The following is a 14,666-nucleotide window of genomic DNA, read 5'->3' as shown; positions in this document are numbered from 1 at the left end:
GGCTGTGGGAGAGGGCTCTCTTCTCGGATGACCGGGCTGACTCAATGGCACGGGTCCTGTTTTGGGCCCGTTACATTGATGACATCCTGGTAATCTGGAAGGGCACACAGGTTGATTTGGATTCATTCATGACCAGGCTGAATACAAATGACTTGAATTTAAAATTTACTTATAAAGCACACCCTAGCCATCTGGAGTTTCTGGATGTTACAATTTTCACAGATGAACATGGCTTCCTGCATAGTGACGTTTTCCGCAAGGAAACTTCCGTTAATGCATTATTGAATTCTTCCTCTTCCCATCCTCCGCAGACTATTCAAGCGGTCCCTATTGGACAATTTCTGCGGATAAAGAGGATATGCTCTTCTGATCTATTATTTGAAGAACAGGCAGAGGATCTCAAAAATCGCTTCCTCGAACGGGGTTATAGCATGAGATCTATCAAAAAAGCCTATCAAAGGGCAAAGCGCACTCCCAGGGATGATTTGTTATTTCCCAAGAATAGGACAGATAAACATAGCCAGGTAAGATTTATCACTGAGTATCATTCTCGATGGCCACAAATGAGAGAAATCTTTAAACGCTATTGGCCTATATTACTGACAGATTCCACCCTGAACAGGTTCATTACGAAACATCCAAGTATCACAGCAAGACGGTCTAAAAATCTCAAAGACCACTTGGTGAAAAGCCATTATGACCCTATAAAAACCAAATACCCGTTTGGGACCAAGGGTCCAAAATGGGGTTGTAACCCCTGTGGACAATGTATTGCTTGCCCTAATATAGAAAAGGCCACTACTTTCATTGAATCTTCTGGCAGCAAGACCTTTAATATCACCCATTCTATAACCTGTACCACTAAAGCTGTTGTGTACTATGCAGTCGGTCCGTGTCCAAAAATTTATGTCGGTCTTACCTCCAGAGAGCTGAAGGTCCGAGTACGAGAGCATATGGCTGACATAAAGCGTGCATCAGGGGTAGAGAATCTGGAAAATTTGAAGCCTGTGGCTCGACACTTCAAATTGCATCACTCCTGTGACCCCTCCAAACTGAAGGTGAGGGGAATCGACCACATCATGTGTGGTATGAGAGGTGGTGCCATCAAACAAAAACTTGCACAATGCGAGACTCGCTGGATATGGACCCTTGGGACAATGTTTCCGCACGGGCTAAATGAATCTCTGAGCTACGCTCCGTTTCTGTAACCATTGACTCCTGTAGTGGGTCTTGGTTTTTAATTGTCCTCTTATATTTGTGTCACTTTTTAGCACTAACTACCCTCTCTTTTTGCCCATCTTCTTTGTATAGAGTACTACGTATCATTTTCTGAGTTCATCTGAGGAGGCTTTCAAGGGGATTACATTCAATTGGATGAAAGAGGAATTCGTGTTGCGCACGTTTCTTTGTGGCTCTATATATGTCTTATTGCAACGTAATTTTGCATCAATGTAACATATATATATTTTATGTATCATCTGCTTATATGTATTATATACTGTATTGACTTTGTGTCAACATATTTGTATTACATTTGTTTATTTTGTGAATTTGTTTATTTATATATATATACTCTACTATACACACTGTTTCTGTACGTGTTGTATTCATGTAATTTTTTTATCGCATTTTATATATTCCAGCGAGTCTAATCACTATTTTATTTCCCCCATTCACTGAAGTGATAAATGAGTAAAATGTATAATTTTTATTTCAAAGCTATCTAAAAACAGGGGTACAATCACCACTGTGAAAAGCCCAAGCGTGTATTTAAAAACGTATTAAACACAATACTCCCAGTCCTAGTTCGTTTGCGAACCCTTTGTGACTGGGTATGTAAACAGAGATATCAAAATATGGAATCAGCGTATAACATTGGTAAAGCAGTGGTTTGGACCCTCGTTCACACAGGAGCCTGCGTTAACCGCACCAGATTCTCCCAATGTACAGATGCACAACAATGCCACTGCCCCCTACGCAAAATTCCCTCACTTCACCCGACCCTATGCGTTTCTATACTTATCATCAGGGGTCTGTCAGTCTGGCCAGGATGCCAGCGATATATCTTCAGCAGCAGGTATTCTACTGCACAACACGGAAGCATGCACGCATAGATGTCAGCGGCATCAATCACTATTTTATTACCTATTTTTACATAAAGTTTTCTGATGTTTGAATATATCATCTTGTCACGGTTATAATCATTACCTTTGTATCACTACTTAAAATTTTGTTGTCACATCTCATTCAATTACTCTGCATTCCCTTTTTTCACGCGACATTTCATTACTATTCAGCAATTTATTATTATTTTTTCACTTATTTTTCACTCCCCTCCTTCCCTCAACATTAGTGTATGCATCCGTTTTTTTCTTTTTTCTTTCTACACTTCTCGTCATCGGTCCCATAAACTGACAAATTGTGTATTTTTTGCACCGGACCGTCTTAAATCTCAGTTTTTCCCATTCATTCCTCACGTATTCACCACCATCCGTTTATTATCACACGCAACAACATCATCTATTCCTTACTTTATACTTCCCCTTTTCTATATTTTCTCTATGTAACATTTATTTTCAGTTCTTACCGTGCAACTTGCCCTTTTTCTCGATATCATTACGGCACATCAATGTCTGTCCTTTTTTCTTATCATTTCCATCTTATACTAAGTTATTTATGCCAAATTGCGCAGACATACCTCTTCTCTAACTAAATCATTTACCAGATATTTCTTTTCTTTTATCTTCTAACGGCACAAGTATGATGGAGGGTGCGCTGATGAAGTTTTATAAACAAACAAACTATCTCGGGGGGGGGGGGGAGTGGCTCTGGCTCCTTCCGTCCGCTGTCTCCAATTGGAGTAGGCTGTGGGGGGCGCGGTCAGTCCTCACCGCCCCACATCCTGTCTGATGACGCGGCACAGGAAGTGGGGCAGCGCCATATTTGTACCCCGCATCAGACGCCGTCTTCCTCCATCCGGCCACACCTACCTCTCTCCTCTTAACTCAGAACACCAGAACACCTGAGATACGCATTACATAAGAGTGGGCACCAATAGTTAGACCCCAACCCCGGACGAAGGCAGGTGCCGAAACGTGCGTCGGGTGCAGACGTCTCATCCACATTTACAATGTCCACTGGTATGTCCAAACAAATCTCTGTCTCTTTGTAGCAGCCTGTATTGAACGTTGTCATTCTTTAACTGCATTTGAAATTGGCTCTTTATATTCTCTCACCAGGGGCGTAACTAGGAAAGACTGGGCCCCATAGCAAACTTTTGACTGGGGCCCCCCCTCCCCTGGGTGTCACACAACCCCCCCTGTAGATAGTGCCTTTTTTACAGCCCCCCCCTGTAGATAACGCCATACAGCCCCCCTCTGTAGATAACGCCATACAGCCCCCCTGCAGAGACCGCCATACAGCCCCCCTTGTAGATAACGCCATACAGCCCCCCCTCTGTAGATAGCACCATACATCCCCCTGTAGAGTACGCCATACAGCCCCCTGCAGAGAACGCCATACAGCCCCCCCCTGTAGAGAACGCCATACAGCCCCCCTGTAGAGAACGCCATACAGCCCCCCCCCCTGTAGAGAACGCCATACAGCTCCCCCCCTGTAGGGAACACCATACAGCCACCCCCCCTGTAGGGAACGCCATACAGCGTCCCCCCTCCCAACAAAAATGCGACCTACAGTGTGTCCTACAAAAGACATGTATCCCCTCTCCACAGGATCTCCACAGGATAAGGGATACATGTGTGATCGCTGGCAGCGATAGGGAGAACGGGGGACTGAAAGTCCCCTGAACTTCTCCATGACTAACCTGTGACTTCCGGCGTCTGCGCAGCTCAATAAAAATGAAAGGAGCGCTGGTCACACATGCGCACAAGCACGACCGGCGCTCCATTCATTTCTACGGAGCTGCTGACAGACCCCAGAAGTCCGAGGTTTGTGATGGAGAACTTCAGGGGACTTTCAGTCCCCCGTTCTCCCTATCAATGCCAGCGATCACACATGTATCCCCTATCCTGTGGAGATCCCGTGGAGAGGGGATACATGTCTTTTGCTCTATTTTGCGCCTTCAGGACCATACACCGTTTAGCCATTTTTAGCACGTGTTAGTTATATGGCTATAACTTTTTTATTTGTTGGGCTAACGACGTGATTTATGCGACGTTTTTTCTATAGACAATGCAGGTTTCATTTTTTATCATTTTTATACACACCTTTTTTGCTATTTTAGAATTTTTATTCATAAAGTTTGAAAATAATAGTAAAAAAATAAGCTTTTTTACGTTTGAGCGATTTGTTTTTGGTAATAACATAGTTTTACCCTAAAATAGACCTTTTATTTGTGATCGCCATTGTCTACCGTAAATTTTAATATATTACATGTCTATATTAGGGTAATTGGGTCAGCGCTAGCGTTACAACAATGATTGGCGGGGGGACGGTATTTTTTTGGGGTGGGTATTTTATGTGTATTTATTATTAAAATTTTTTTTGCACTTTACTTTATTATTTTTTTATTACTATGGTCTGTCCCTCAAAGGTCAAAGAAGACCTTTGGGGAACTTTATATTTTTTTTTTCTTTCTTTTACACCATGTTTTTCCACTGTAACTGGAGCTGCACGGCAGCCCCAGTTACAGGGGAAATCAGCGCTCTCATAGTGACGATTGTCACTAATAGGGCTGTGCTGGGTCTTGTTAGACCCACCAGCAGTCTGTCACTAACGGCACCCGGCGATCATGTGACCAGTCACATGATCACCGGGAGGAATAGAGACAGCGCCGCTGCTGCTGTCTCTATTCCTGTACACAGCGCGCATTGAGCGCTGTGTACAAGTGATCGGAGAAGAAAGAAGCAGCGAAAGCTGCTTCTATCTTCTCCTCAGGGTCCCAGGCAGTCACTGACAGCCGGAGACCCGACATTCAGCTCGGGCAGCAAGTTAAAACCCGAGCCGTAGAAAGTCTATGGCTCGGGTTTTAAGGACCCTGACCGCTGGCCGTAAAAATACAGCCAGCGGTCGGGAACCAGTTAATGGCAGAGCGGGGAGATACCTCCCTGCTCTGCCGTAGTGTTCAGTGGCGTCCCGCTGTAGCAGCCATAGCAGCTGCTAGCGGAGCCTCCGGCCATGGTGGGGGCCGGTGCCGGCGGGCGACACGGGCCCCCTCATGCCGCAGGCCCCGTAGCAACCGCTACTGCTGCTACGGCGGTAGTTACGCCACTGTCTCTCACACTTTCTGTAAATTGGTTGCGGTGTATATCATGGTCCTACTTAGGAACCGCCACCATTTTACTAGATACAGCCATACATCCATTATAGTTTAGTTTGACCTCTTTTCTACAGTCTGGCTTGACTCCATTTATCTTTTTTGCTGCTGCATTATTACGCTCACCTATAATACGCTGAGTAAACAACCATACCTGGCTCATGATTGATTTGACGTCTTTTTTATTGTGTGACTTATCCTCCTTTCCATTTTTAACTTGTTGAATGTCTTTATTTAATAAAATGTGTATATTTTTTGTATTCTCATGTGCCTTAGTCGATCATTCTTTCTTGGTAGTCTCTCATGTTAACCCCTTAAGGACGCAGCCTAGTTTGGGCCTTAAGGCTCAGAGCCCATTTTTCAAATCTGACATATTTCACTTTATGTGGTAATAACGTCGGAATGCTTAAACCTATCCAAGCGATTCCGAGATTGTTTTCTCGTGACACTTTGGGCTTCATGTTCGTGGTAAAATTTGGTCGATATATTCAGTCTTTATTTGAGAAAAATTGCAAAATTTAGAGAAAATTTAGAAAAAATAGCATTTTTCAGAATTTAAATGCATCTGCTTGAAAAACAGACAGTTATACCACCCACAATAGTCACTAGTTCACATTTCCCATATGTCTACTTTAGATTCGCATCGTTTTTTGAACATTATTTTATTTTTCTTGGACGTTACAAGGCTTAGAACATAAACAGCAATTTCTCATATTTTTAAGAAAATTTCAAAAGCCTTTTTTTTAAGGTACCTGTTCAGTTCTGAAGTGGCTTTGAGGGGCCTATGTATTAGAAACCCCCATAAAGCACCCTATTTTAAAAACTAGACCCCTCAAAGTATTCAAAACAGCATTTAGAAAGTTTTTTAACCCTTCAGGCATTTCACAGGAATTAAAGCAAAGTGGAGGTGAAATTTGAAAATTTCGTTTTTATTTCTGAATTTCAATTTTATTCTATTTTTTTTCTGTAACAAAGAAGGTTTTACCAGAGAAACACAACTAAATATGTATTGTCCAGATTCTTCAGTTTTTAGAAATGTCCCACATGTGGCTCTAGTGCGCTCGTGGACTAAAACACAAGCCCCAGAAGCAAAGAAGCACCTAGTGCATTTTGGTGGTGCTTTTTTATTAGCATATATTTTAGGCAGCATGCCAGGTTTGGAGAGGTGTTGAGGTGCCAAAACAGTAGGAATCCCCCAAAACTGACCCCATTTTGGAAACTGCACCCCTCAAGGAATTAATTTATGGTTTTTGTTACCATTTTGACCCCGTAGTTTTTTCACAGCGCGTATTTGAATTGGGCTGTGAAATTAAAAGAATGACAATTTTTCCAATAAGATGTCATTTTTGATCAGAATTTCTTATTTTCACAGGGAACAAAATGCCCCATTTTGTTGCCCAATTTGTCCTGAGTGCGGCAATACCCCATTTGTGGTGATAAACTGCTGTTTGGGCCCATGGGAGGCCTCAGAAGGAAAGGAGCGCTATGTGTTTGTTGGAGTCCAGATTTTGCTGGATTGGTTTTCGGGTGCCATGTCGCATTTGCAGAGCCTCAGAGGTATCAAAGCAATGGAAACCCACCAAAAGTGACCCCATTTTGGAAACAAAACCCCTCAAGGAATTTATTTATGGGTGTTGTGACCATTTAGAGCCCACAGTTTTTTCACAGAACTTATTTGAATTGGGCTGTGAATTTAAAAAAAAAAACTTTTTTCCAATAAGATGTAGTTTTGGCTCAAAATGTCTTATTTTCACAACGAATAAAATACCCCATTTTGTTGCCAAATTTGTCCTGAGTGCGGCAATACCCTATTTGTGGCCATAAACTGCCGTTTGGGCCCATGGGAGGTATTAGAAGGAAAGGAGCGCTATGTGTTCTTTGGAGCACAGATTTTGCTGGATTGGTTTTCGGGTGCCATGTCGCATTTGCAGAGCCCCAAAGGTATCAAAGCAATGGAAACCCACCAGAAGTGACCCCATTTTGGAAACTACACCCCTCAAGGAATTCATTTATGGGTGTTGTGACCATTTAGACTCCACAGTTTTTTCACAGAATTTATTTGAATTGAGCTGTGAATTAAAAAAAATGTAATTTTTTCCAATAAGAGGTAGTTTTGGCTCAAAATTTCTTATTTTCACAAGGACTAAAATACCCCAATTTGTTGCCCAATTTGTCCTGAGTGCGGCAATACCCCATTTGTGGTGATAAACTGCCGTTTGGGCCCATGGGAGGCCTCATAAGGAAAGGAGCGCTATGTGTTCTTTGGAGCCCAGATTTTGCTGGATTGGTTTTCGGGTGCCATGTCGCATTTGCAGAGCCCCAAAGGTATCAAAGCAATGGAAACCCACCAGAAGTCACCCCATTTTGGAAACTACACCCCTCAAAGAATTTATTTATGGGTGTTGTGACCATTTAGACCCCACAGTTTTTTCACAGAATTTATTTGAATTGGGCTGTGAATTTAAAAAAAAATTATTTTTTCCAATAAGAGGTAGTTTTGGCTCAAAATCTCTTATTTTCACAAGGAATAAAATACCGCATTTTGTTGCCCAATTTGTCCTGAGTGTGGCAATACCCTATTTGTGGTGATAAACTGCCGTTTGGGCCCATAGGAGGGCTCAGAAGGAAAGGACCACCATGTGGCCTACTGGGAATTTTCTGGTGCTAAGTCGTGTGTGCAGAAGCCCCTGAGGTATCAGTACAGTTGAAACCCCCGAGAAGTGACCCCGTTTTAAAAACGACACCCCTTAAGGAATTCATCTAGAGGTGTAGTGAGCATTTTGACCCCACAGGTATTGTGTAAAAGATAATGTGCAGCAGTTGGTGCAGAGTGAAATTTGCAATTTTCTATACATATATGCCAATTCAGTGTCCGGTATAGTGTGCCCAGCATGCGCCACCGGAGATATACACCTCATAAACTGTAATGTTGGCTCGGATACGGCAATACCCTACATGTGGCTGTTATCAGCTGCCTGGGCACGCAGCAGGGCTCAGAGGGGAAAGATGAGGAGGGGTAAGCTGTGCGAAGTGGATCAGAGCGAGTAAAACTGGGGTAAATTAAAAATAAAGGGATGGATGATAAATTTTAAAACACTCTTTCATACAGAGCTCTGGTTTTTCGGGACACGCGTCACATTGATATATTGTGTCCTTCCTTATCCCCCTCTTATAGCAGACTCTGCACCTCTTTTGACTTTTTCCCTTCTTGCCAGTTTGGGGAACTTCTCCTAAAAAGTGTTGCCCTTGTACGATGCCTGTGGCCCCGCTTCCAGAAGTACTGTAAGGCTTCAGGACTTGATCTGACAAGTCCACCCCTCCCATGTACCTATTGTAGTCCAGGATGCAGTCTAGTTTGGGGGTCCCTGTACTGGTACCTCGTACAGGTACATGGGTACTGGTGTGGCATCTCCCTGGTCTTGTACTTGACACACAATATGTTGCTGCTAGATTGTGCCCTGCTCTCACCCCTTCTGAGTGTTTGCCCAAGCAGAGTCGTAGAGAGGCCTCTCAGGTTTCTACTAGCAGTGCCGCATGCCGCAGGACTTCTGGAAGCGAGGCAGTTGAAGAGTGGGACGCTGGTATAAAAATTATCCAGGTAGAGGTGGTAACCCTGGTCCAGCAGTGGGTGCACCAAATCCCACACAATTTTTGTATTAACTCCCAGTAAGGGGGGGGGCATTCTGGGGGCTGAGTACTGGTGTCCTTCCCTTCATATATCCTAAATTTGTAGGTATACCCGGATGCACTCTCGCACAGCTTATACAACTTCACGCCATACCTTGCCCTCTTACTCGGCAGGTACTGGCGGAATTGAAGCCTCCCTTTCAAATGTACCAAGGACTCATCAATAGAAATACAATTCTCGGGGGTGTATGCTTGGGAAAACCGGGCACTGAAATGGTCTAATAGGGGTCTCCGTTTATACAAACGGTCAAAACTGGGGTCATCTCGGGGTGGGCACTGCTCATTATCAGTATAATGTAAGAAGCGAAGTATTGCCTCATTTTTATTTTATTTTTTAGTTTCCAGCTCAGTTCTGAAGTTGCTTTGAGGGGCCCATATATTAGACACCCTTATCAAACACCCCATTTCAGAAACTAGACCCCTCAAAGTATTCACAACAGCATTTAAAAAGTTTATTAACCCTTTAGGCGTTTCACAGGAATTTAGAGCAAAGTAGAGGTGACATTTAATTAATTTAATTTAATTTATTAGGCACCATGTCCGGTTTGAAGAGGTCTTGTGGTGCTAAAACAGTGGAAACCCCCCAAAAGTGACCCCTTTTTGGAAACTAGAGACCTTGAGGAATCCATTGTAGTTTTCTTGGGGTGCATGCGACTTTTTGATCAGTTTTTATTCTAATTTTAGGTGGCGTGGTGACTAAAAAAACAGCAATTTTACTATTGTTTTTTATTCAATTTTTTTTACAGCGTTCACCGTGCGCTATAAATGACATATTCACTTTATTCTGCGGGGCGATACGAATACGGCGATACCAGATGTTTATAGGTTTTTTTTATGTCTTATGGCGTTTGCACAATAAAATACATTTTGTAAAAATCATTCACTTTTTGTGTTACCTTATTCTAAGAGCCATAACTGTTTTATTTTTCCATCAGGAAAGTCGTGCGAGGACTTATTTTTTGCGTAACGAACTGTAGTTTCGATCAGTACCATTTTTAGGTACATGCGACTTTTTGATCTCTTTTTATTCCATTTTTTGGGAGGTGAAGTGACCAAACAATTGTGATTGTGGTACGGTTTATTATTATTTTCTCTTACGTCGTTCACCGCGCGGGATAAATAACGACATCGTTTTGTAGTTCAGGACTTTACGGACGCGGCGATACCAATTATGTATAGTTTATTTGTTTATTTATATATTTTTATTAATAATAAAGAACTGATAAGGGAAAAAGGGGGACTTTTACTTTTATTACTTTTAAATCTTTTATTTTCTTATTTTTACACAACTTTTTTTTACTTTTATACACTTTTTTTACTTTGTCCCACTAGGGGACATGAGGGCAGGAGGCTCTGATCGCTATTCTAATACACTGCACTACATGCGTAGTGCAGTGTATTAGAGCTGTCAGCTGTTCGCTGACAGCAAGCATAGTGGGTCCTGATTTTGTCGGGACCCACTAGGCTTCCGTCGATGGCGTAGCCAGAGTCCATTGTTAGGATTCTGGTTGCCATAGTAGCCATCACGGCCCGCTATCGTGTAGCAGGCCGGCGATGGCAGCTTAACCCCTAAGAAGCCGCGATCGCTATTGAACGCGGCTTCTAAGGGGTTAATCGGCGGGGACCACCGCGATCGGTCCCTGCACACTAAGCTGTGATAGCCTGCTGTCGGAAACAGCAGGTATCACAGCTCAAACACGCGCCGGGATTAAATGGCGCCGTGTTTACTCAGGTCAGTAATAGTACTGACCTGAGCGCGAACGTTCTACTTAGCAGGACGTACTATTACTGACCTGAGCGCGAAGGGGTTAATCATTGATCGATGCACCAAGTAAATCTTGGTCAATACCCAGGATACAATATTGTGCTGTTTACACAGCTAGCAATGGTGTTCTACAGTTCAATGGTGACCTTTTAAGCACTACTTATATTGTATTCCTTTCGTTGGTATTTTTTTGGTTTATATGCAACATTAGAAAAGAGGGTGGTTAATCCAGCTACTGAAGACGTCGTGCACATATTGCATCTATTGACTGTTTTGACAAGGTAAGGTGTCCGCAGTCGCTGACCGCCGGCATGTCCTACTCACCGGCAGCCGCGACAGCAGGACACTCTCTTCATGCCGGCTTCTCCCTCCCCAGAGACGCCGGCACACGCGGCTTCAGCTCCCCATTGATCCCTGCAGGGTGCGCGTGCACGCTCGTTCCCGGCCTTAAAGTGCCAACGTGCACACCAGTGTTTAGTTCCCTAACCAATCCCTATGCACCCTGGACTTTAACAAGGGCTCTGCCCTTTCCCTCCTTGCCTGAGTATCGTTGTGTCTGCCCATGTTCGTCATTGTAAATGGTCCCTTAGTTGTATTCTGTATCCAGTTTTCCCGTTTCCTGTACCCCGTATCCCGTATCCAATAATTGTTTGTTCCAGTGTGAAGTCTAGTGTCGAAGTCGAGAGTGTCATCTGTGCCACGTGTCTGCTATACCACGTGTCTGTTACGCCACGTGTCTGCTACGCCAAGTATCTGCCACACCGAGAGTCTGACAAATCTTCTATATAGGTACTCTTGTGCAAAGGACTATCATTAATTGTTGTTTGGCCAGCTACTACTCCGCTACGGCGGTGCGGCCTAGTGGGTCCACATACACCATAGCCGCGACATAAGGCAAGGTGCTTGACTTATTCACATCTAAATTTAGGGTGGTGGGATGCACATCACGGATACCATTTTAAGGATGCATGTACCGTTCTGTATAAGAGTGATAATGGACGCATGAGCATGCGTCATCGTGCCTAGGGGGTGGTGCTTAGAGTGTAAGATGGCGTAGTTATTGAAAGAGACAAATGTGCCGGAGCACACTAAAACCCAATTTCCCAACTACTAACTGATTGGTGATAATAAAATATAACTTTTATTGATTTGCTATTAAGATGTCCATGAAAGGACACACAATGAACACGAAGGGTTAAAAATTATAGCCAATGTCAGTTAGCACACGCTCTGTATAGACTCTGCCTGCACTGTTGCAGGATAGAGTATAAAGTGGAGAGAGTCTGAATGTATTAGAACAGCAGCTGCAGACTGCTGAACCCACGTAGATTCAACGATTTAGCGTGCTATAAATGCCAATGAGACATGACTGTTTAAAAGTAACTTAGCCCCCCCGACATGTTTCGCTGTCAACACAGCGTCCTCAGGGGATCAATAATGGGGCTAATCTTTAGATGGCGTAGAGCACGCAACACAGTATTTAGTGTTGGGAGGAAGTTGGCGGGACCTGAGCTCATGGTTACCATTAAAGAGAGAGGTGTTGCTGCAGGAGGGAAAGTAGTAAAAGTTGCCATTACAAGAGACCGACTGTGAGGAGCTGGAACTGAGGAGCCTATGCGAGACCGGTGATACCCGTACTATGTTAATATCTATCGTGGTGTGGCAGATCACTACTGTACAGAAAGCTAAACAGGTGGCGTTGAAGGGTGCATGACAGTGAGACATGACCCAAGACAGTCAGTGAGGAACCAGTCAGTGACCAGCATAGTCAAAGTCTAAAGGTTGAGAGTCAGTCTATTTTGAGACTTACAGAGTCCTTTTACAGAGCAGCCACCATCTCTTGGGTCACTAGGCATGAAGTGACGCAGTTAGCAGCCATCATCTTGAGGCCTAAAAGGTCCAAAGCAGATAGCCAATTTATTAAGGAAAGGTTCCCCTGACCCTGTGTGTGCCGGTCATACAGATCAAGTCAGTTATCTTGTCAGCCTGAGTCGTAACTAATCTTGTGCATATTGATTGTGGCTGTGTGCACCATTAAATTGTATATCATTAAAAGTGCAAGTAAAGTTCAAGTTTTGGCACTATAACTCCTGCTTCATTTCATCTTTCTACACGACATTCCTGTGGGGTATCCACTATCTTGCTTGCCCGGCCCCATCCTTCACCCATCTTACAACTGGCATAGTCAGCAGGAAGTCGCAGTACAGAAGAGAAGTGCCGGGAGAACTTGATTCCTGTGCGATCTGTAGTACCCAAACCGCAGCCGAGCAGAGAAAGGGGGCACGCTTGGATTTGTGGCCTAGAAAAGGGCTTTGAAGTGGTGTTTGCCATCTACAGAGCTAGAAAAAGTAATGTAGGTCAACAAGACTGTGACTGATTAAGTAGACCACAAGGTTGGGCCCAAAGGCCCCTGTGCAAAGTCTGTGCCCAGAGAGTAGAGGGGCAGGATAAACCCTTTACCCCTTTACCTTTACTTGTATGGGTGTGTCTTATGGTTTGGTCCCTTATTTTTAGTGAAGTGTAATATTAATGCTACAGCATACAGAGATATTTTACATAATTATTTGCTTCCAAGTTTGTGGTAACAGTTTGGGGCTCAGCCCTTTTCTGTTCCAGCATGACTGTCCCCCTGTATACAACAGCGAGCTCCATAAAAACATGGTGTGATGAGATTGGCCAGGAGAAACTCGAGAGGTTGCACAGAGCCGTAAGCTCAGCCCCATCCAACACCTTTGGGATGAATTGGAACGCCAATTGTGAGCCAGCCCTTCTCGTCCAACATCAGTTCCTGACCTTACAAATTAGGCCAAAGGGGCAAAAATTAACACAGACACACTCCAAAATCTTGTGGAAAGCCTTCCCATAAGAATGGAGGCAGTTATAACCGCAAAAGGGGGCCCAACTTCATATTGCTGCCATGGTTTTGAAATAGGAAGTTTTTTTGCTGTATTTTTTTTTTATTCCACATGGTGGAAAGTATTAAAAATTAAATAATAATTTGACATGTTTTCCTATGTTGGCCACCAGGGGGAGCACTTCCCAGAATTACAGCAAGGTGAATAAGGCAAAGCAACCTGACTCACAGCTGCTGTAAATGTGGGAGGGAATCTCACCCCCCCCCTCCTACAAGCCAGGAAAAGGTGTCTTCGAATTGCTAAGCAGTGTCCGGCAGTCATTTTGGGTTTGATTCTACAGCTGGCAGAAGTTATAGGACACAACAAAAGGCTAATTGTATGTTCACACGCTTACTAAACAAAGGGAAACCAGCTCCTGATTTTCAGCCATTTTTTAATCAAGCTCGCGTTTTTGGCGTTTTTTTTTACGCCGTTTTTGGAGCTGTTTTTCTATAAAGTCAATGAAAAACGGCTCCAAAACGTCCCAAGAAGTGATGTGCACTTCATTTTGGCGGGCGTCTTTTTACGTGCCATTTTTGGAAAACGACCACGTAAAAAACGCCCCGTCGGAACAGAACGCCATATTTCCCATTGAAACCAATTGGCAGATGCTTGTAGGCGTTCTGCTTCCGATTTTTCAGCTGAAAACATTGCGTGTGAACATACCTTAGAATGATGAAAATGAAGTGAATGACTTTTCAGTTGACAGGTTCACACGGCATGTATTTGACACTTTTTTTTTTTGCAAATTTTACATGCCAAAAACCACATAAAAAAAACGCTTGATTACACTTGATTTTGCGTGTTTGGGGGGATTTGTTTGGGATTTTTCAAAACAGCTGATAAGCGGCTATGAAGTATCAGTGGTGCCAGTGCACACTCCGCTCTGCTACACACACACACACACACACACAGCGCTGCAGACACGGGAAAAGTCTTAAAGGGGTCGTCCAGGAAAACATGGTGCAGCACCTGTCCTCAGGTCGTGTGTGGTATTACAGCTCTGTCCTATTCACTTCAATGGAGGTGAACTGCAATACCAGAC

This window comes from Rhinoderma darwinii, chromosome 1, assembly GCF_050947455.1.
Source record: "Rhinoderma darwinii isolate aRhiDar2 chromosome 1, aRhiDar2.hap1, whole genome shotgun sequence".
NCBI lineage: Eukaryota > Metazoa > Chordata > Amphibia > Anura > Rhinodermatidae > Rhinoderma > Rhinoderma darwinii.
This window is presented reverse-complemented; position numbering follows the sequence as displayed.